Source organism: Nelumbo nucifera, chromosome 2 (genome assembly GCF_055504915.1).
Source record: "Nelumbo nucifera cultivar China Antique chromosome 2, China Antique-T2T, whole genome shotgun sequence".
NCBI classification, from domain to species: Eukaryota; Viridiplantae; Streptophyta; class Magnoliopsida; order Proteales; family Nelumbonaceae; genus Nelumbo; species Nelumbo nucifera.
Window position 1 is genome coordinate 74,137,080 of NC_142650.1, and position 22,959 is coordinate 74,160,038.

Genomic DNA, 22,959 nt, shown 5'->3' on the forward strand with positions numbered 1-22,959 from the left:
GCCTGCCCAGCCCCAGCCAGTCAGCCACACACATCCGGGTTACTAACTAACAACTATTCATTAATAATTAAATAATTATTTAATAATATTAATTAATTAACTAATTATTTAATTAGATAATTAAATAATAAAATGTGCAATAATATAAAATATTATTGATTATAATAATACTTCATATTTAATTAATTAATCATTAAATAACTAATTATTAAAATGATAATTAGTTAATGAAATATTAATAATACTAATTAAAAATAGAATATAAAATAATACAAAAATGTTGATTCTTTAACCTTTAAGTCCAATTTGGGTCGGGTTTGATTTTTGGTTAACAAGCGCACTGGATCATGATCAAGGGGTGCAAGTTAGGCTAGGTTATGTCAAGTTGAGGTCAACCTAACCCAACCTGAGTTATGGAACCCTGAATCATAACTCTAATCCAACTTGAAAGCTGGGTTGATTTGGGTTGGGTCAACTTGGTATTTGATTGAACCTTATTATGTTGGGTCATGTTTGAAAATTGCATGTTACTAAATTAGCTCAAGTTGAGTTAGGGCAGTAGGCTATTCACGGGTAGGGGTGTAAATGGATCGAATTCGAATTAAATTAGATAATACCTGAATTTGAATCCGATTAAAAAATCGATATTTAAATCCGATTTAATATCCAATGAATATTGAAAATTGATATTTTAATTTAAATTTGACTAAATATGTGAATATTCGATTTAATTTGATTTCGATCAATTAATTATTTTAGGTAATTAATAAATATATAAAATAAATATTTTATTTATATAAAGAATATAAATATATAAATTATTTATATAATTTAATTATTATATATATATATATTATATATAAAACATTTAAATATGTTCGATTATGATATGAAAAAGATAAACCAATAAACTGGAATCATAAACGTGATAGCGAATTAGGTGTTAACATGTGAGGGGATAGCGGGAAACAGTTTTTTGCGATGTTTAATTCAGACGTTTGGCAACAGTTATTGATAACCGTTGCTACTTATATATATAAAAGAAATAAACTATGGTATAATATATAGTATAAAATAATTTATAATATATAACATATTAAGAGAATTTCTTTTCTTTTAAGTTAAGTTCCAATCCTTTAGCCTTCATGTTTATTTGTTTACCCATTCTCTTATGTCACTTTAATTTTATTTATTTTTTCACTTATATTATCTTGTTTTATTCTTTTATATGGAAGTGTTCTATGTAATGTTGGTTCTTGTTGAATGTTTTTATTTGCTAATGAACTTTGAAGAACATTATTTTATATACTTAATTATTTTATATAAAAAGATTAACTAAATACTAAATTCTCAAATATAAATTAAGTTATCATTAAATGATTTATAAAAATAGATAATTTTTACTCAAAATATGTCAATTTTGATAACTTTTATAAGAAATATATCATATGCAAATTCATAATTTTTAATTACTAAAATAATTATTTCATTATTAAATTTGAACTTTTATATTTTTTGAAACTAAAAATCATTTTTTCATATAAATGTAAATTAGTGAATTTGATAGATTCAATTTAATATTATATTCTTGAATATTTTGTAAATATTTTTTTTACTTTTTCGTAAGATATATAGCATGCACAAACTTATTAATTTTAAGTACTAAGATAACTATTCTATCTTAGGATCAAAATCACCATTTGCTATAAATTTGGATTTGATAGATTATTTATATCATGTAGTTATAAAATTCTATTTTTAAATATTATTTCCTTTAATTTTTAGTTGGAATTGTTAACCCTAAATATATAAATATATATTGTTTGTTTAGATGAGCATAAAAGTTAATAAAATTTATTTTATTTCATTAAATAGCATAAAAGGCAAGATGGCTTAGTGACTTAAAGTAGCGATAAGAGTTTTAGTGCTATCATTAATTGATCCAAGTTCAAGTCATGCTTTAAGCGTTAATAAATTTTTTTCAGGTGAGACGGATCGAGACGGGTTTAATGGGTTTGGGATGGGACGAGTTTGAGAAATTGAGAGGAAAAGTTATACGGGTTTGGGATTAGGGGTACATAGGTGGGTTCAAGGCAATTTCCATGGGTACCATACCCATTGCCATTGACGTTCAAAAGAAACATCGCAAAATCCCTCTTTTACTGTAGTGTTTCCATGACTAGATATAAAATAGAATGGAATTTGACCTAAAAATATTACAAAACAATTATTTTCTGGTGGCCCAAATTTGACTATTGACCAACTATTTCCAGACTACCCAGATTCATCATGATCAAGTACTTGATTTCTCAAACTCATAACTTCCTGTTGTTTATTTGTTTTGAGAGTATAACCTACCATTACTTAGATCTCATAACATACTATCAATTAGACACAAATTTTGACCTTTTCTATCACTATATGACCCCTTTTTGGTGGTTTAAAACTAGTTAATCATCATGATTTTCAGATTTTCCAGGTTCAATATGTTTGGAATGCTTGTTCCCAAGATCATAACTTTTCACCCAAAAGTTCAAATGAAATGTTCTACCTATTGTTTCAAATAGCTCACTAAGAACTAGGGTTTGGAATCAAAATCTAAGCAAAAAACGTTGCTAGAGTGTTACAAGTGAACTCTTCACCGTGCCATCTCTATGCTCGTGACATACCATCAGAGTGTCATCAAGTGTGTCTTGGGTGGGGGGAATGCCAATGGCATATAATTACTAATATGATTTTTCAACACTTTGATGTTTCCTTCTGTCACTCCCCCAAAAGCTTAAGCTACTCTTTGAGGGGACGTAGGTAGTCGAGTGAACTAAGAACGTGTAAAGGTTAGGCATGAGGTCCACTTGACACTAAACAGTGTGCTTGTACTTGCCATCATTTTGTGCAATACAAAGAGCTTTTTGGCTAATCTATGTGCTTTGTTGTTGCCTTTGTTGCCTTTGTTGCTTATTGCTTTGTTTTGTAGGCTTTCTCGACACAACCAAGCGGCGCACGGGTCCTCATCGATTAGCCCCATGATAGTTGGTATCAAGTAGGAGCTCACTACATGCCTCGGACCAAGCATGTGACCCTTGACAATAAAGACACCATGATAGGGACTCTTCCACACCTACAAGACCAACAATGCACTTAAAGATGACCCTAACAAGGACAAGGCCCCAAAGGGGTGAACATCTAAATCTAGCAAGCGTGAAAAATCTACTGATAAGCTTACCAACATTAACATTTGCATGCTATGTTGTGATGTAATAGTAAGACACATTATCATGTAGAGGAGCTTCACCTCACCATGGAAGTAGTTGAATCTGCGGTGGTGGAGTTGGAGGAGCACTTGAATGGTGCCCTGGAATCCTGGATGAAGTTCACAATGTGATGAATGGAATCCTCAAGGAGGTCTTGAGTACTTCATGTCAACAAGAAGGAAGCTCCTCTCAAACAAATGTCCAAGACTCGTTTAACAAATTTCAAGCATAGCTTGAAGAAATGAAAGGTGAATGGAAAGGTGGAAGAGAACCATGTCCACATCCTTGGTCGTTCAGGCCCAATTTGATGCAATGAAAGAAGATTGGGCAACCACAAAGTCAGCCATGTGCACCTCAGCCAACATGCAGTCCCAACTAGATGAGATTAGGGGGAAGTGCAACATCTTGAAGAGAGCGGTTGCCAATTTGGCAAGCTCCACAACGACATTCAATCCTGCCCACATTAAGATTCGAGAGGCAACTCCCTACTCAGGTGGTTGCTATGCACGTGAGCTTGATAACTTTTTGTGGTAGATGGAACAATACTTTTTGGCAACAAACCTTATCGAAGAAATGACCAAAATTCGCACTACATCCATGTATTTAGCTGATGTTGCTATGTTATGGTGGCATAGAAGATGCAGAGACATTTAACACGTCCCGTGCACCATTGACACTTGGGTCGAATTCAAAAGAGAAATAAAGAGAAAATTCTACCAAGAGAACATAGAATACCTGACCCGTAGAAAGCTGAAAGGACTCCGACACAAGAACTCACTCCATGACTATGTCAAGGAATTTCCAGCCCTCACATTCGAGATCACCGACATGTCAAAGGACTTGATCTTCAATTTTATGGATGGTCTACAACCATGGGCAAAGATAGAACTTTAACAACGAAATGTTCAAGATCTTGCATCAGCCATGCCATAGCCGAACAATTCATTGACATGAGACTATTGAACGACGATAAGCCTCCAAGCCCGTGTACTTCAGACTTGAGTGGGGGAGACAATCAATCAAATCCCTTAGGCTCAATTTGGAAGGAGTATAAATACAAATATGTAGTGTAAAACTTGCATTTTGTATTACTTTGTATGATTTTGCACTGTACATATTTGTATTTGTACTCCATCCAAACTGCACCTTATGAGAGAAACAACCTCACTACAACAAATCACCGAGTATTAAAAAGGGAAGAAGCCACAAGGAAACTATAACACTTACAAGTACAAGAGGTCAACTACCTCGTCACAACCATGCTTCATTTGTAATGAAATGCATTGGACAAGAAACTGCCCTACAAGGAAGAAACTCAATGCTCTCATCACCAAGCTCAGTGATGATGAACAAAGCAATGAGGACAGAACTGCTCCAGCCCCAAGGGACGGTGCCCTCCAACTACTCAATGCCATGGTAAAGAAAGAAGCCACATCTAAGCTACCCAACAAGGCCCACAAGGGACTCAAATATGTTGACACTACACTCGGCGAGAGGTCGACTCAAGCCCTAATCGACATGGGCACAACACATAACTTCATCTCACTGGTTGAAGCTAGGTGACTTAACTTGGCTACATCCAAACGGATAGGGTGGATCAAAGCAGTCAACTCCAATGCTAAGGCAGTGGAAGGCATGGCTCATTGAGTAGAGCTTCAAGTAGGACCCTAGAAGGGAAGCATAAACTTATTTGTAGTACCCCTGGGTTTCCAAGTTATCCTCGGGATGGAGTTCCTAACACAAGCAGAAGCAACCCTTATGCCACAAATTGATAGCCTACTCATCCTAGTTGAGAGCTTGCCTTGCATTAACCTTGTAACAACTGTAGTGAAGGTACATAGAAAGCAAGTTTCATCCCTACAATTGTACCAAGAAGAAGACATTGTCAGCACTAATGCCATGCCAACAATAGAGAAGACCCCCACTACAACATCTCACACCAACACAAGGATGAACCAAGAAATCATCATCAAGAAGTAGTCTCCACCTAAGCCTTTCCAACACCAGTGTCAATGCAACAACTACACGGATGTCAGCACCCAATTTTTGCTCGGTTTACCGCCTGAGCCTCCAGTCCACCTAAAACACCCAATCATACCACTCTGAACTCTACGAAACACCCCAAAACCCAAAAAACCCAAATTTTACTCCGAAAACCCTCAGATCCACTGTTAAACCTGCCCAATACCTATCTGATGTTCATGATCGATCCTCACTTATACATCAATCATTAGATCAAACACAATCATCAGGGCCGGCACATTCTGAAACACCTACCCATGAAATTTGAAGTCAAGATTCCTTCGTTAACCCGTTCATCAAACAAAGATTCCATTTCGACCTTTCTCGCACCCACAACCCATATCCACTTGATCCAAACGCTTCAAAACCAATCAAACTTTTCCAATCACCCTAGAATACCAAAAGACCCCTACATGTGAAATTCCAACCCAAAATACCTTTATTTACCCTCGATCTCACAAAGATTCTATTTCGAGGCTTCAAATTGACTGGATTCCAAATCTGCTCGGTCTGGTCCCAATTGACTCAATCTGATTTTACCAATCATCTTAGACTACCCAAAAACCCCACCCGGAGAAATTTCACCCAAAAATGCCTCTATTTTCCCCTTCATAACACAAAGATTTCATTTCGAGCCCCCAAATTAACCAAATCGAACCCTTTCCAGATCTGCCCAATCCGGGCCCAGTCGGGCCAATCTGACCCCACCAATCGACACAGAATATCCAAAAACCCCACCCCATGAAATTTTATTCAAAACTACCCCCGTTTGCCTCTTCATCCAAAAAGATTTCGTTTCGACCAATCTCACTAGCCCTCACGCATTGAAACCCTCTTTGTGGGCAAACCAATCTCGACCCTTCAATTTCTAACCCAGAATCTCGGCCATCCATCCCGAATCCCGGTTTGACCTCCCTTAGACCGGTTTGACCAACCTTTTCCTAAATTACAAAATTACCTTCAATTTTTATAAAACTATAAAAACACCCCCTGACGCCATTTAAAAGAGACCGACTGCTTCATTTTCGCCCTAAGGCGGAGAAAGGGGAAGAGATGATTGTTCATCATCTTCAACCTTCGAACCCAAACCAGAGGAGCAGCGACTAGAGATTCGTCTTCCTCCGATTCCTTCCGCTCTCTTATTCTCCGATCCTTCTATTGTGCTTTCCACCTCCCTTATTATCTTCTCTCTTGCCGATGAGCTACTATTCACCTTCTCCTCAATAAAAAACAGGGGAGTTGCTGCGGCGATTTTCTCCCCTTCATTCCCACTGGAAACCCTACCGTTTGGTCACCAGTTAGCCCCTTCATCCCACATCGCTTTTCTATCATTTGGTCACCAGTTAGCCCCCTCCTCTTAGCTTCATCCTCACTGCTGGCGGAGCAGAGCCTGCGGTAGCAGTAACGGTAAGCTTAAACATGAATCACCGGAGAAATCATCTTCACATCGTTCTCTCGATCGCAATCAGCATTTTCTCTGTTACCGTCTAAAAGCAAATCCACCGAAACGAGTTGAGATTCCCCCACAGCAGCAGTTGATTCCAGGTCGTCATATAGTACATCTCGTCATTCTCTCCCATAGTAGTTTCTCTTTTAGTTCTTTTTTTCGTCATTGTCTTTGTCTGATATTTGAATCGATTACGAGTTGGGAGGAGTGGGTTCGGCGGAGCTGGTAATCGGCTCCGTTGAACCAGCTCCCGTAGGTTTCAGTTCTAGTTATGGGTTTTTTTTTTCGTTTTTTTGATTTATTGCTATTTTTTATCACTGATTTATTTTGCTGATAATTTCTTTCATGGTGGAACTGTGGTATGACGATAGTGGATTAGTCAATTAGAAGAGTGAAGAGGGATCAGGTCGGTGAAAACAGGGTATACTTAAAATGAACAAACACCGATATCCGGTTTTTGCAGTTTAAGAGAGTAAAGAGGGATTAGGTTAGTGAAAATAGAGCATACTTGAAGTAAAGTAATGGTAATAACATGAAATTAAAAAAATAAAATAAAAAAATAATAATAAAAGAGAAAAGAGAAAACAAAAGAACAAAAAACTATAAACGTAGGTTTAGTTAACAGATCTAGTTTTTGAGTTTGGTAAGTAGAATATATTTGCAAAAGGGAAAATAAGCTTTAAAAAATATAATAATAAAAAATAAAAAATAAATAAAAAGAAAATATTAAAAAAATATAAAAATATGAAAGATGCAAAGAAAGCAAAAAATATATTTAAGGAGGTTTCTCTTGTTGATGAAGCGCCTAAAGTGAAGTACTACTCTAAACCAAGGACGACCTACCAGGGCTCAAGCCGGCCTGTACGAGGTTATCTTTGGCGATGTAATCTGCGAAGTGAAAGCCGAGCTCCGCCCAAGACTAGAGCATCTCCCTTGTCTTTAGGTCCAACCTAACACTGGAATCTTGAATGGCAGCTCTCCAATGGGTAGGAAAAGGCCACCCCGCGGGATTACGAACCATGAAATAACTCCATTTCCAAGCCGGGATCCTATTGGGCAGTTCGTGCAAAAGCTTATAGCCCGGGCGAGGAGACACATAGTAGGTCCGCCTATGCTCGGGAAGGACACAAGAAGAGTTCTTCTTGATAGACAAGATAGAAGAAAAAATATCGAGGTCGAGGGGCAGACAATACTCGTAAAAAAGAGAAATGGTCCCTACTACATTGCGGGTGGAGTGCGGGTGTAATTAGGATATGGTGATGTTAAAAAACTTCAGGACCTCTATAATCAAAGGATGCAAAGACAAACAAAGACCAGCCAAGAGCTGCTCTTCAAAAATCACGATCTCATTGTGATCGTGTTCCCAAGGGAATTTACCTACGGGGAGACTATATGAGAGCTCGCCCGGGAGGTTGTACTGGTGTACTAAGGCCCGAAGCCTGTCCAAAGTCATTGTTGAATGGCCGAAGTTATCCGACACCCGACCTTGATGAGAAGTGGATGCCAGGTTACCCGAGGCCTCTCGCGCCTCTCGGGGTGACTACACCCCGGGAGGGCCACGAACTACCCCTGGACCCGAAGTAGCCTCGTCTTGGCTATCGACCTGGACCGAGATACCCTCCTCGGTCTCATCTAAAAGACTATCAAAACTAAAGAAAGACATTGACAAACCGAACTGAAAAGAAGAAGCTAAGGAAGACTCACCAAAGAATGATGATCGAATTGGAAGAAGGTAACGAACTAGAAAACCCGAGCTAAAGAAGCTAAATGCGACCTCAGATCGAAGGATAGTAAGCTTGTGGCGAAGAAAATGAGTCTCGAGACCCCCTTATTTATAGCCACTGTATCGAAGAATCAACGGTCAAGATCAAAGCAATCTAACGGATCTTAAGAAAACTGGCTGCATGACCCTCGAGGTCGAAATCAGTTTAATGCGTTTTTTTGGCATCCGTGGAATTTGTAGATCGCGTGACGTCTGTGCGTAAACCGCACACGACCTGGGTTATTCTTGGTTGAGCTGAGTAGCCGAACTGGTCTGACCAATGACCTATCTGACAGAGTAGCCTGGACTTTGAGCCAAATCTACTTGTCACATCGTGAACTCCCCGCACCGGGTCAAGACCCCTAGCTCGGGGAGTGGGGGGCAATTGATGAAGGGAAATTTGGCCTGACCTCGTAACAGGGAGACACGTGGACGTGACTCGGCATAAGTGGCAGCTCAGCATGATCAGTTCGCTACAAACCAACCTTGGGTACCCTGTTACCCCGAACTAGAATTACTTCGAGCTAAGATCACCTCAGTACCAGTTCGCGACCAGGATAATGGTACCAAGTTCGCTACAGACCGAGCTCGGACAGTTGGGCCCACCTCGAAAAGAGTTCTCCTCGGGACAAGCCTACCTCGGTGCAAGATCATTTCAGTACTAAGGCACTTCGACATTCAGAGCAAGTCGGGTTTGAAGAACACAAGCTCAGGCAGCTTGCCACCAAGTAGCCCGGCACTTCACAGGCAGCTCGTTACCTAGTCAGGCCCACCTCTGTGTGACAACCCCGAGGAGCTCACCACCGTACTCCGCATCTTACGGGATCGTACCTTAACGGTTATATTAGCTCACCCACTCCCGATTCAGGCGGAGATGGGAAACCTTACCGGTTGGTGGCATTATCCCCACCTGACATGAAAGCGGATCCCATCACAGCGAGGATCCAAGAACTGCTCCACCAAACCTGCAGGGACTCCGGTATATAAAGACCTCACCCCCTAGGGGCGAAGGTATGATGTGTAATCTTTGCTCTCTAGCTCTCTAATTCTCTGATATCATCTTCAATCTCTCTACTACATGCTAGCTTAGCCATCGGAGTGTCCCCGCCGGGTAAGCCACCTCGGGATCTCTGATTCATCTCTTGCAGGTTACTCAGTCCCTGTCGTTGCTGGCAGCCCGATCATCTCCAACAGGGAGCAGCTGGATTACACCACATCAGTTCCGATGAGAAGCTTTTGATCCAAATGTTCTAGAAAAGCTTGACTAGGAATGCTAGAGTGTGGTTTGCCAATCTCGAGGAAGAGAAAAAGAAGTCATGGAAACGAGTATCTGAAGCATTCTTAGACTACTTTTCTTATAACATGGAATTAGTGCTAAATCGAGCAGATCTTGAGTCCATGACTCGAAATCCTGGAGAATCTTTCATAGATTATGCCTATCGGTGGCATGAAATGGCATCCAAACTACGACACCCCATGCCCAAGAAAGAAATGGTTAGGTTTTTTGTCAAGACTTTGAAAGATCCCTACCATACTCTGTTGGTTGCACAACCGCTCAAGGACTTTAGTGAAGTGGTGAAAGGAGTTGTTAGAATCGAAGAGTCTCTTAGACATGGTCGGATTAATCCATTGATGATATGGGTAGGGGCAACCACCTCTGAAAGAAAGAAGTTTGGAACCAAGCATCAAGGAGGAAGTGAAGTATAGTTCATATTTGGCCACCTAGCTAGTTTTGCATCTACAACTCCATCTAATCCTTCATTTAGGGTGCCTATTCCAATGCATCCACAATCACGACAATAGCAGCGTACCCCAAGGGTGCAACAAACTCCCCAAATAGAAAAGGAGTTGTCACCACTTCCTCATTCATAATCTCAGTTGTTACCTGCCTTGCTTAATGATGAATATCTGGAAATGCCTAAAGAGAGGCCTCCCTTGGTGCGTAAGACAAAGCATTATGATGAGAATGCCTTTTGTGACTATCATAGAAGCTTATGGCATATCATTGACAATTGCCATCAACTCAAGACTGTAGTTTAAAAGCTAATTGATCAAGGTCTCATTGCATTTCCTAAGCCTCGTGAGTAATCTTTGAGCTGAGTTGTTCTCCCTTTTGTCAACATGTTTTGATTGTCGTCTGTGGCCAATATTGGGTATTATCTGTGGTATCAAGCCAACTACGTGGATGTGAATGTAATCTCTGAGACAGGGGGTCAATGCTCTCTACCCTGCCTCAAGCCATCGAGAGTCTCCTTTTATTATTGCATCTAGTTTGTTATTCTCTCTTCTTTGCCATTCTAAGGCAATTTGAACTACGTCCAGCTTGATCCCTTTCAAAGGGGAATGTAGAGCAACCCATCTTATGGGTCCGACCACTTTCATAAATAAAATATTATTTTCCCCCATTTCTCTTTTCCTTGCCTGAGATGCTTACTCATAAGAGTGTGATTAGTCCATTTAGGGTTGTATATCTACAGAAGGCAGAGTCTACTTCTTCTCAGAGTTCCAAAAGCATGCTTGAAGAAAAGTTAGTTGAACTTCCTGGTAACCTCCCAGCCGGTAACAAAGCCGTCATCTTTGACCAAACTAGGGCAGAATTGCAGCCGCTAAAGAATGCTACATTCCCTTTGAACAATGACTAAGCCGACATAAAATAAAGGCACCATCCTAACTTAGTGCTTTGTCGATTAATCAAAGAAAGGAGTGGAGGCCATCATTGGCCGTTCTTCTTTCCTTAGTAATTCATTGAATTTACAAAAGTCGCTAGTTAACTAGTTGAGCTTATGCATTAGACATTTTTCTAGCAAACTAGCCAAACCCATAAAATACACCTCAGGGATCATTAAAGGGCTAAAAAAACAAAAAAAAAAAGAGAAAAAAAGGAAATAGAGAAAGAAAAAAAAAGAGAAAGAAGAAGGAGAATATCCAATAAGGTTTTGCTTAACATATATTGTGCTCAACATATGTTTCTTCAATATGTGACGTGTAGTCAATAATGAAATGAAGGGAGGCCATCATTGGCCGCTTGTTTGACCTTGTGTAGTAAAAACCCTGTTGGCCCTTTGAGCCTCTTGCCAGCCTTTTCTTCACAATAAACACTTTCCAGTGAGTGGGTGTCAAAACGAGCAGAATGTGATTAGAGCAATCGAGCAAGATCTCAAAGAAAAGGAGAAAAGAAAAAAAGGGAGAAAAATGAAAAATAAATGGAAGAAAAGTGCAAAAAAAGATAAAAAGGAAAAAATGAATGAACTGCTGACAACTTTGCTAAAAATGAAATACTCAAGGAAAGTGGGGCAAGGAAGATCAATGCAAAAGTTGAATTGACAAACGAAAAATTAAGAAGCAGTCAAGAGAAACTGGGACAGTTAATATGATTTTATCATTATGGGAGCTTTTATGATGATGCCTACATGTAGTTTTGATTTTCCCAACCCATTTACATTTTGTCCCAAAATAAAGTCCTCCCCCTGATCAATAAGAAGGCACTATTCATGTTGATCAAGAATATGAAGAACAATCTCCATTTTTATGACTAGGAAGAAATGCCTTGATAAAAAAATCAAAAAAAAAAAGAAACAAAAGAATGATGACGAAAAAATGATGATGAGAGAAGACCCTGAATCAAGTTTTCCTTAAGGTGATCCGTACATCTGATGCCTCTCATTAATTGTTATTTGGGCCTTTTAATACATCATTTGTAATCTTTATCCCATACCATGTTTTGTCCTAATGAGCAAGACCTCATCGATCTTTGAGAAATTGGCAAATTAGCACTAGACAGACCTATTTGGCCAGCGGTGAAAGATCAAAGTTGTTACTCACTCCATTGAAGTATTAGTTTCATAGCCTAGCATTTTTGTTAACAAAAAAAAAGAGAGAGAGAGAGAGAGAGGAAGAAAAAAAAAAAAAAAAACTGGGGCATACCCCCTTAATTGGTGAATGTTGTTCTTACAGTGAATCCCTTGTTCAACAACTTACAATTCTATCATGCATGCTTTTGAACTCAATGAGTTTTAAGGGATGATCCTGAAGAGAGAGTACACACTCTCATCTAATGCGAACCAGAAATATCCCATTTGGACATAATCACTTTCATATGAGTTGAGGTCGAAGCCACTTTTGCCTTTGGGTTTTGAAGCTTTTCCTTCTTACCATTTTCATATTTCATGTCCTTGTGCATTACTCAGATATTTGAATCCCTCTTGTACCACGGTTTGAGGAAATGTTTTGACATTTTCAATACAAACCCATTTTTATGTTGGCATTACCATCACATCATATCCTTTTGCTTGCTTCTATGTTGGTTATTCCAAGCTCTTTTGTGCAAATCGTTGCCTTATTCTTCAAAAATTACTTCAAATGTTTATCTCGCACCTCGGTGTTCTGCTTCATGATTCTATAATTTTATTGAAGATTTGTCAGTTAAAGTATCTGAATTCCAAATTTCTTTGATGATATTCATTAAAATTTTGTCGGTCATGTCAGCTTCTTTGCCTTGACTCGCGTCTATCTTTCGTTGGTCATGTTAGCATCTATGCTTTGACCCGCGCCTGTCTTCAGTTGGTCATGTCAGCCTCTATGCTTTGACCCACATCAGAAATTTCGTCGGTCATGTCAGTCTCTATGCTTTGACCCGTGTCTGTCTTCCATTGGTCATATTAGCCTCTACGCTTTGGCCCACGTCAGAAATTTTGTTGGTCATGTCAACCTTTATTCTTTGACCCACGTCAGAAAATCCTTTGGTCATGTCAGCCTCTATGCTTTGATCCACGTCAAAAAATTTTGTTGGTCATGTCAGCCTTTATACTTTGGCCCACGTCAGGAATTCCGTTGGTCATGTCAGTCTCTATGCTTTGGCCTATGTTAGAAATTCCACTAGTCATGTCAGTGTCTATGCTTTGACCCATGTCAGAAATTTCGTTGGTCATGTCAGCCTTTATGCTTTGACCTGCGTCTGCCTTTCGTTGGTCATGTCAACCTCTATGCTTTGGCCCGCATTTGTCTTCTGTTGGTTATGTCAGCCTTTATGCTTTGACCCACGTCTGTCTTCCGTTGGTCATGTCAGCCTCTATGCTTTAACCCATGTTTGTCTTCTGTTGGTCATGTCAGCCTCTATGCTTTGACCTACGTTAAAAATCTCGTTGGTCATGTCAGCCTCTATGCTTTGACCCGCGTCTATCTTCTGTTGGTCATGTCAGCCTCCATGCTTTGACCCATGTTATAAATCCCATTTGTAAATCTCCTTTCTTCAACCAACACTAGTTTAAATGAATAAATAGAGATGATATAAATAATAATAAAAACTATAAAAAAATCAACAGAAAAACAAAAAAAAGAAAGAAGAAAGAATGAAATGAATGATAAATAATATTTGAAACTCTTATTTTACATTGTGTTGTGTCAAAAAGCGGTTATTAAAATCTTCCAAAATGTTCTAAAAAAAACTAAAGAATATTTGTTGGTGTTTTATGATGGTGCTTTGCGAGAATTTTGAACCTTTTTCTTAATGAATGATTTGTTTGTCTCTGACATGTTTTTCTTAGTGATAGATTTACTTTGGTCCAATTTTGTGCAGTTTTATCCCAAATCCAGTTTAGCAGTTTTATCTCAGAACCAGTTTTCGTTGACCCACATTAGAAAATTCCGTTGGTCATGTCAGTGTCTATGCTTTGACCCATGTTAGAAAATTCCGTTGATCATGTCAACATCTATGTTTTGACCCGCGTCAGAAATTTTCACAGTTTTATCCCATATCCAGTTTTTGTAGATTTACCCTGATTCCGTAAGGTTTTTGATACCTAGGAGGGGTCCTTTTTCAAAATAAATAGTTTTCATATTATAAATTGTTTTTATTGTTTTCTTTTACGGAAAATGTACCCTGTTTCCAAAGGTTCTTGATACCTAGGAAGGGTCACTTTGCCAAGAATAAAATGGCATGAACATGATGAAATGATGCTGCATGGGAACACCCTTTCGTCTCACTCCTCACTCCTCATCTTGCCCCTCTTCCAAGCCGCCCTTCGCAAAAATCTCTGTATGTTTCTTTTGGTCTTTATTGTTTCGTAGTTTCCTACCTCACAATAAAGAGGGGCAACTATTAGCACCCAATTTTTGCCCGGTCTACCGCCTGAACCTCCAATCCACTTCAAACACCCGATCATACCATTCCAACCTCTCTGAAACACCCCAAAACCCAGAAAACCCAAATTTCACCCCGAGAGCCTTCAGATCCACCGTTAAACCTGCCCGATACCTATCTGATGGTCCTCGATCGACCCTCACTTACACCTAGACCATTAGATCAAAAACAACCATAAGGCATGGCACATTCCGAAACACCTACCCATGAAATTTAAACTCAAGATTCCTTCATTAACCCGTCCGTCAAACAAATATTCGATTTCGACCATTCTCACACCCACAACCCATATCCACTTGATCCAAATGCTTCTAAGCCAATCAAACTTTTCCAATCACCCCAGAATACCAAAAGACCCCTACATATGAAATTCCATCCCAAAATACCTTCATTACCCTCGATCATACAAAGATTTCATTTCAAGGCTCTAGATTGACCGGATTCTAAATCTGCTCGATCCGGGCCCAATTGGCTCAATCTGATTTTACCAATCATCTCAAACTACCCAAAAATCCCACTCAAAGAAATTTCACCCAAAACTGCCTTTATTTTCCCCTTCATCACACAAAGATTCCATTTCGAGCCCCTAGATTAACCGAATTGAACCATTTCCATATCTGCCCAATCCGGGCCCAGTCGGGCCAATCTGACCCCACCAATCGACACAAAATGTCCAAAAACCCCACCCCATAAAATTTCATTCAAAACTACCCCCGTATGCATCTTCATTCAAAAATATTCTGTTTCGACCAATCTCATTAGCCCTCATGCATCCAAACCCTCTTTGTGGGCAGACCAATATCGACCCTTCAATTTCTAACCCAGAATCTCAGCCATCCATCCCGAATCCCGATTTGACCTCCCTTAAACCCGGTTTGACCAATCTTTTCCTAAATTACAAAATTACTCTCAATTTTTATAAAATTACAAAAACACCCCCTGGCGCCATTTAAAAGAGATCGACTCCTTCATTTTCGCCCTAAGGCGGAGAAAGGGGAAGAGAGGACTGTTCATCATCTTCAACCTTCAAACCCAAACCAGAGGGGCAACAACTAGAGATTCGTCTTCCTCCGATTCCTTCCGCCCTCTCATTCTTCGATCCTTCTCCTATGCTCTCCACCTCCTTCACTATCTTCTCTCTCGCCGGTGAGCTGCTGTTCACCTTCTCCTTAGTCGAAAATAGGGGAGTTGCAACGGCGATTTTCTCTCCTTCATTCCCATTCGAATCCACTGGAAACCCTACCGTTTAGTCACTAGTTAGCCCCTTCATCCCACGTCATTTTTTCTATCATCTGGTCACCAGTTAGCCCCCTCCCCTTAGCTTCATCCTCACCGCTGGCAGAGCAGAGCCTGCGGTAGCAGCAACGCTAAACTTAAACGTGAATCACTGGAGGTATCATCTTCACATCGTTCTCCCGATCGCAATCAGCATTTTCTGTTACCGTCTGAAAGCAAATCCACTGAAACGAGTTGAGATTCCGCCGCAGCAGCAGTTGATTCCTTGTCGACATATAGTAAATCTCGTCATTCTCTCCCGCAGTGGTTTCTCTTTTAGTTCTTTTTTTCGTCATTGTCTTTGTCTGATATTTGAATCAATTGCGAGTTGGGAGGAGTGAGGTTCGGCGGAGCTGGTAATCGGCTCCGTTGAACCAGCTCCCGTAGGTTTCAGTTCTAGTTATGGTTTTTTTTTTCATTTTTTGATTTATTGCTATTTTTTATCACTGATTTATTTTACTGATAATTTCTTTCATGGTGGAATTGTGGTATGATGATAGTGGATTAATCAGTCTATCTGCTTCTTCTTCTTTTTTTTTTTTTTCTTTCCTCTCTATTTATCTATTTATCTGAATTGGGGTCGGATAGGAGGATGAAATAGGGGTGTCTTCCTATAATACCATATCAGAGATAAAAGAGGAGAAGATAGAGGGTATTCGATCTTTTGCAGATTAGAAGAATGAAGAGGGATCAGGTCGGTGAAAACAGGGTATAAAACTGAAGAAAACAGAAGAACAAAAAGCTATAACCATAGGTTTAGTTAACATATCTAGTTTTTTAGTTTGGTAAGTAGAATATATTTGCAAAAGGGGAAATAATCTTAAAAAATATAATAATAAAAAATGAAAAATAAATAAAAATAAAATATTATAAAAATATAAAAATATAAAAATATGAAAAATGCAAAGAAAATGAGGTTTCTCTTGTGATGCTTCGCTTCACATTTGTTTTGCTTATTATGCTTTTTATCAATCAAATAATTGCTTATTTGTGCTTGTTGTTATACCATGTGGGCTCCACCTATTGGACCTAGGAGAGGGGTGCCTAATCCTTTTCCCCTCCCATCCAAGTCTTACCTGGACTAGTTGAACCAGTGCCTTGGGCTTTGGAGTCACTATTAAATCAAATACGTTTTTTGATGTTGGTCTCGGAGGTCCCATCACCTCCAATTCCGTATTTGATGTGTGGAAACTCCATTTCTAGCCCAAGTGGCAAGAGAGACATTTTCCAACGCTCACAACGGAGATGAAGACCCAAGGCCATCTCCAACAACACACTCGTCTAATACCAAGCCACCAAGGGAGAGAAAGTGCCAACCACTCGAAATATGGACTATAACCCAACTTGGCCTCAACCTAACACTTGTAGTAGCCTAGTGAGGAAACCCCTTTTGAAAAACATTCTTGGGCACCAATGCCCCAAAAATAGAAACCATCATTTTGACCCAACCCTAGCCTTAACTTTTCCTACCACCAAAACAAAGCACCCAAAATATTACCTTAAAGCGGCCAAGAAGGGACTTAACTTAGGATTTAGCCATAGGTTCTCCCACCATCAGAAGCACCTTCAAGCCTTCCACCCAACCTTATGCTCGGGCCTTGGAAGAGACAAAGTTCGTGGAACAGCCAAAGAATCTTCCTTCATCAACAACGGATCCAAGCAACCAATAGAATCCATCAAGTGCCATCTCCGTGCCTGCGAAATGCCATCAAAGTATCATCAAGTGTGTCTTGGGTGAGGTAATACATGTATTTTGTATGGGGGAATGCGAATGGCATTATTGTAATTACTAATATGATTTTTTCAAAACTTTGATGTTTCCTTTTATCACTCCCCTAAAAGCCTAAGTTATTCTTTGAGGGGAGGTAGGTAGTCGAATAAACTAAGAATGTGTAAAGGTTAAGCATGAGGTCCCCTCAACACTAAACTGTGTGCTTGAGCTTTCCATCATTTTATATAATACAAAGAGCATTTTGACTAATTTGTATGTCATTGTTGTTGCCTTTGTTGCTTGTTGCTTTGTTTCGTATGCTTTTTTGACACAATTGAGTGCCGCAAGGGGCACCATTGATTAACCACATGACAAGAGGGCTGGTTTTTGGTGGCCTAAAGTTAGTTGACATCTAGTTTGTTACAATCTAAAATTTAACATGATTCATAATCTATAAATTCAAATGCTACAAGTTTGGCTTTGTTGGGATCATAATGGCATGAGGTTCTAATTTCAATCATTTTCTTTGTCGGAAAGTGGCCGTAAAATAGATACCCAGCAAAAAACCCTAATTCTTGATTTAAAACTAATCCAAAATGCAAAAGAAAGCAAACCTCATTTTCCTTGCTTGAAGTAGAGATCTCAATTTGAATCAACATCTTTGAGTCTTGAATACTTCACTTCCTCCTCCTTCTAATAGAAATAGAAAAAGGCTCTTAAATTTGAAAGAAGAAAAAAAATAAAGGTTTCCTACATTCAAGTGTAGACATTTATGTTTAGTCATTGTGTTTTCTTTTGTTTTTTGTTTTTGCTAAAATGTCCCTCCAAGGTGGGAAAGTTACAAGGTAACTCCCCAACCCCAATTAATTAAATATTTTTATTTTTGGTATTTTACAATAATAATCTCTTTTTGTCTAATGGTTTTCACATGGAACCATTCAACCTAAACCAAGTAGTTAGGTGAGGTCCCTGAATAGGTTTTTATTCTCTAATACACTCCCTCACACAATAGTCCATTGGAAATTTGGAATTGAATCATGGATAAGCATTACATTACTTGATCAAATATGCTCTAATACCATTCTCAAGTAATCATTCAAACTAAAAGCTTAAGTTGTTAGGTGAGGTCCCTAAATAGTAGGGGTGTAAACGGATCGAATTTGAATCAAATCAAGCATTATCCGAATTCAAATCCGATTAGAAAATTTGATATTCGAATTCGATTCAATATCCGACGGATATTAAAAATTAATATTTGAATTCGAATTCGATTAAATATTTGAATTAATTCGAATTCAACTAATTAATTTTTTTAGGTAATTAATAAATATATAAAATAAATCTTTTATTTATATAAAGCATATAAATATATAAATTATTTATAGAATTTAATTATTATTATATATAAATTATATAAGACATTTAAATATTTTATGCATTATATATAAAAATTAAATAATCGATCGAATTCAGATATTTATAATCCGGTCATATTCGAATTCGAATCCATTTAACTATTTGGCATGAATAGGATATCCGAATTCGACCGATTAGATATTCGAATTATCCAAATTTAATTTGATTGTGTCGAATCTCGAATTTGAAATCGGATTTTCGAATACCGTTGACACCCCTACTGAATAGTTTTTTATTTTCTAACACCCCCTCATACAAAAGTCCATTGGGCTTAAAGCATGGACAAACAGGGCAACCCATGGAGATGGCAATTTGACCCGTCCCCTTGGGGCTCGGGGTGGGTTTAGAGTGGGCAATTTGACCCAGCCCTACCCTGCCCCATTGTCATTCCTATTGTGATAAAATTTAATTAATTACAGTGGAGGCAACAAAATACAACCACTAAACCACTTGGTCTAGACTCTAATACCATCTTAAGGAACCATTTAGTGTAAAAGAAAGCCTAAAATCGTTAAGTAACGTTCTGAATAGGATAATAGTTTCACCAATGAGACCCAACAAGGTTTTCAAATTGTAAGGCGAATATGAATTTCAAGAATGTCCAAAATAATATATAATTACCTCTGATTTTCTTATTTAAAAATCTGACTAAAACTTGTTTCTCTAAGACTATATTTGGTTTTAAGAAAAAAGTAGGGAAAGTAAGGGAAATGCAGGAAAACTTATACTAGATTTGTAAAGGTTTCCCTTCCTTTCCTTTCCTTTGCCTATGTTTTCCTTCAAACTAAACATGATAATCCCTGGAGGGATGGACCAAGTCCAACGTCACTGGTTACAGGTTCTAAATTTAGCTAACATATGAGCACTTTTGTTATAATTCCTGGAATATAGTTCATCAAGTTGGTAACGAAATATAAAATCACCAGAATTGATTCTTTGAAAGGTTATCCAAGACCTCCCTGAAAACGAAAAAGTGTGCAGCCGAAAACACAGCATCCCATCACACATAGGAAATTCTTCCCATAAATTCAACATACAAGAAGTATAAGAGATGTTTTCAATTTGCAGCTGATGCCATGCTTTTAACATGTTTTCACACCTTGTTCTTTTAGCTGTGTTTGGTTGTAATGCAAATACAAATATGTACATTACATATTTACCTATTTTTTGGTTCATGAATGTAAACACGATTCACATTTTAAACCATTTTAGTATTCATCTTGTTTGTTTGAAATCGATGCAAAGTATAGGTCCATTACTAAATGCTCAAACTATCTTTTGCTCTAATGCCTTAACTTTGGTCAAAAAGTTAATTATTAAACGAACACAAAATTATATCCAAAAAGTAGGTACAATAATGCTCTCTTCTCAGAATATAAAAATATCAGAAAATACATTTTTACTCTGACAATCATTACTTTTTTTACATTTCAAATAAAAGCTCCCAAATGCTGAACTGAAATACATAAATACCCCAATTCAATAATTGTATAACAGACAAATGGAGCCTTAGGGAAGGAGATCTTGACTCCTTTAAAAGCTTACCGGTTTGCCTTATACATCCTTACAACCGAGGACCACAAAAATGGTTCACATGGCCAAAACCCAAAACATAACCCCATAGAACTTAGAAAAAACAAAATGAGAAAGCAGTTTTCTTGCTGTATTACATGGTACAAATTAAAGTGGACCCAAAGAAAACATTTCCTGCAATCGTGTTGCATGCAACCACGAATAAAATGCCAACACACCAGCACTTGAAATGAAAAATTGGTTGATGTAATGCTTGTAATTTATTGCAAAAGTTAGTGTGTTCACATTTTATTGAGAGGTTAAGTAGAGTATGCTATACTCCCAAGCGCACAAGAATAGGATTAGAGTAGGGTGCACGTGAATCCCACTGATGGAGATCACATTACTACACTCCACAGTGTGCATTAGTAACATCTCTCATTCTTGTTATTGGGAGATATTCCTAATATGTGCTCTTTGGGGCACCAATATAAATTTGGTGATGTAAAGATACTTGGTGGGCCTTAGATGGTGTCATGAGGCATCGATCAGATCAAATTCTGCCACTCCAAAGGCAAAGTTATTTATAAAGGGGGCATTCATCTCAAAGTAAGTATTTAGAATCTCAAGAAAATTATCCTTGACTATTAAAGAATAAGCTCCAATTTCTTGTCTCTTGCCTGATCCAATCCCTCTTTGAAAACTCAACTGATTTGACCACCGGAGTCTTTATCCCTGGGATAACACCCAAGGTCTCTGACATGTATTTTTCTTCTGTTTAGACATCAGACTTATCGGCTTCGAAACTAGTGAAATCACTTTATTGACCTCAGCCTCATTTGACAGCAAAGAAAGTGGCCATCTCAACTACTGGGTCGTAATAGCAGGGGTCAATAACTTCCAAACTTGGCCACATATTTCTGTTGGCAGTGGTCCCGCTGAAAAGATATAGATGTGTCTAGAACCCAACCCTTGAACCCAGTTCAGGTGGGAACGGAACAGGCTTGTCTGGAGGTGGAAGTGGAAGATCCATAAGTGGATAAAGCCTATCTGTAGAAGCAGTGGTGGTTCTATACTAACTTTGATCTTCAATGCCCATGTCATAGACCACGTGACACAGAGACACCTGTCTATTGACTATGGGCAAATATCTTTGGATAAGAGAGAGAGAGAGAGAGAGGACCAATGAGCTTCCTTATTGAGAGGCACTATTTTTTCATGTGTGTATTTAAAAAATAAAGCTATAACTGTTTGGTTGTAGGAGGAAGATCAAAACGTAGAAATCCAGATATTCAATCTAATCAACAGATCAGATTTAGATAACCATTCATCAAATGGGTGAGTTGAAGCAAGTGAGAGAATTGAAATTATTGGCAAGATTAATTACACCTGTGTTTAAATAAGATCATCCCATTCACCCCCTTAGACAAATTGACTTTTTGCCCAATATTTAAACAATTAATTAGCCTTTTAATAAACCAAAACTACGGGAATATCAGAGTAGTGATTTGAGTGCATTTTTTTTTCTAATCGCTGCAAGATTTGAGTACATCCCGCTTTTGATTTAAAGGGCGCAGGCCGTGTTAAATGGACAATACTTTAATTTTTATGGATAAAATAGGTATTCTATTCTACTCTAATATAGCCCATTTCCTGTATTGATCAACATCCCATCTAGAGGTTGTGTTTAGTTCGGGGGAAGATTTTAGTGGGATGATAAAGGATGGGATTAGGGGTGCAGTTGGATTGAGGCTGTAACAGCAATAGAGATAAATTTTTATCTGAATCAGAGGGTTTTCTCTTTTAGTGACAGATTGTAATAGAATAAAATTCATAGTTTTTCGTTTTAGGAAATTTATGGGCCATCTTGTCATTCCATTGTAGGATTGCATCTAAAAACATCAGGAGATGAGTCTCAAAATATTGAAAGAAAAAGATGAAGGTGGTGTTCTATGTGAATTATTTTTCATGTGAGTTCCAAAAACAAATGAGAACCATCTGGTTTGAAAATAGATTGGGTGTACATGTGTTGTCTCCAAAATTGAAAGATGAAGGGGGTGGGTGTTCTATGTGAATTAATTTTCACGTGGATTATACTAGTCTAATCCAGTCTAAGTTGAATAGTCCAATAAGACAGTGGATTGGATTGGACCAGTCCAATAAGACTAGCTGAATGTAAGGATTATTATCTGGGTGGATGTGTAGTGATGGAAGGTGTTGGTACTGTGTGGGTTCCTAAATTTTGCAAAACCTTCTTTGATTTGGAGCTGGTCTTTATTTCTGAGGTTTTATAGGTCGTAAAAGATAGAGCAGTCAAAGAGGGGCAGCTAGATATGTGGGGCTGGAAGTGGAACAAGAGTGGAGAGTTTTCGGTTATTGTTCAGTAGTCATTCTAGAATTGCAACAGTAATCTACTTTTTAATT

General features: G+C 38.3%; 1 long non-coding RNA gene across 1 annotated transcript; it reads left to right on the forward strand.

The window, feature by feature from the left end:
- The first annotated feature begins 6,309 nt into the window (after positions 1-6,309).
- Positions 6,310-17,877, forward strand: LOC148802325 (uncharacterized). Its single transcript, XR_016081816.1, has 2 exons — positions 6,310-16,135; positions 17,100-17,877. It is a non-coding gene; the product is annotated as an uncharacterized LOC148802325 (long non-coding RNA).
- Positions 17,878-22,959: the final 5,082 nt, after the last annotated feature.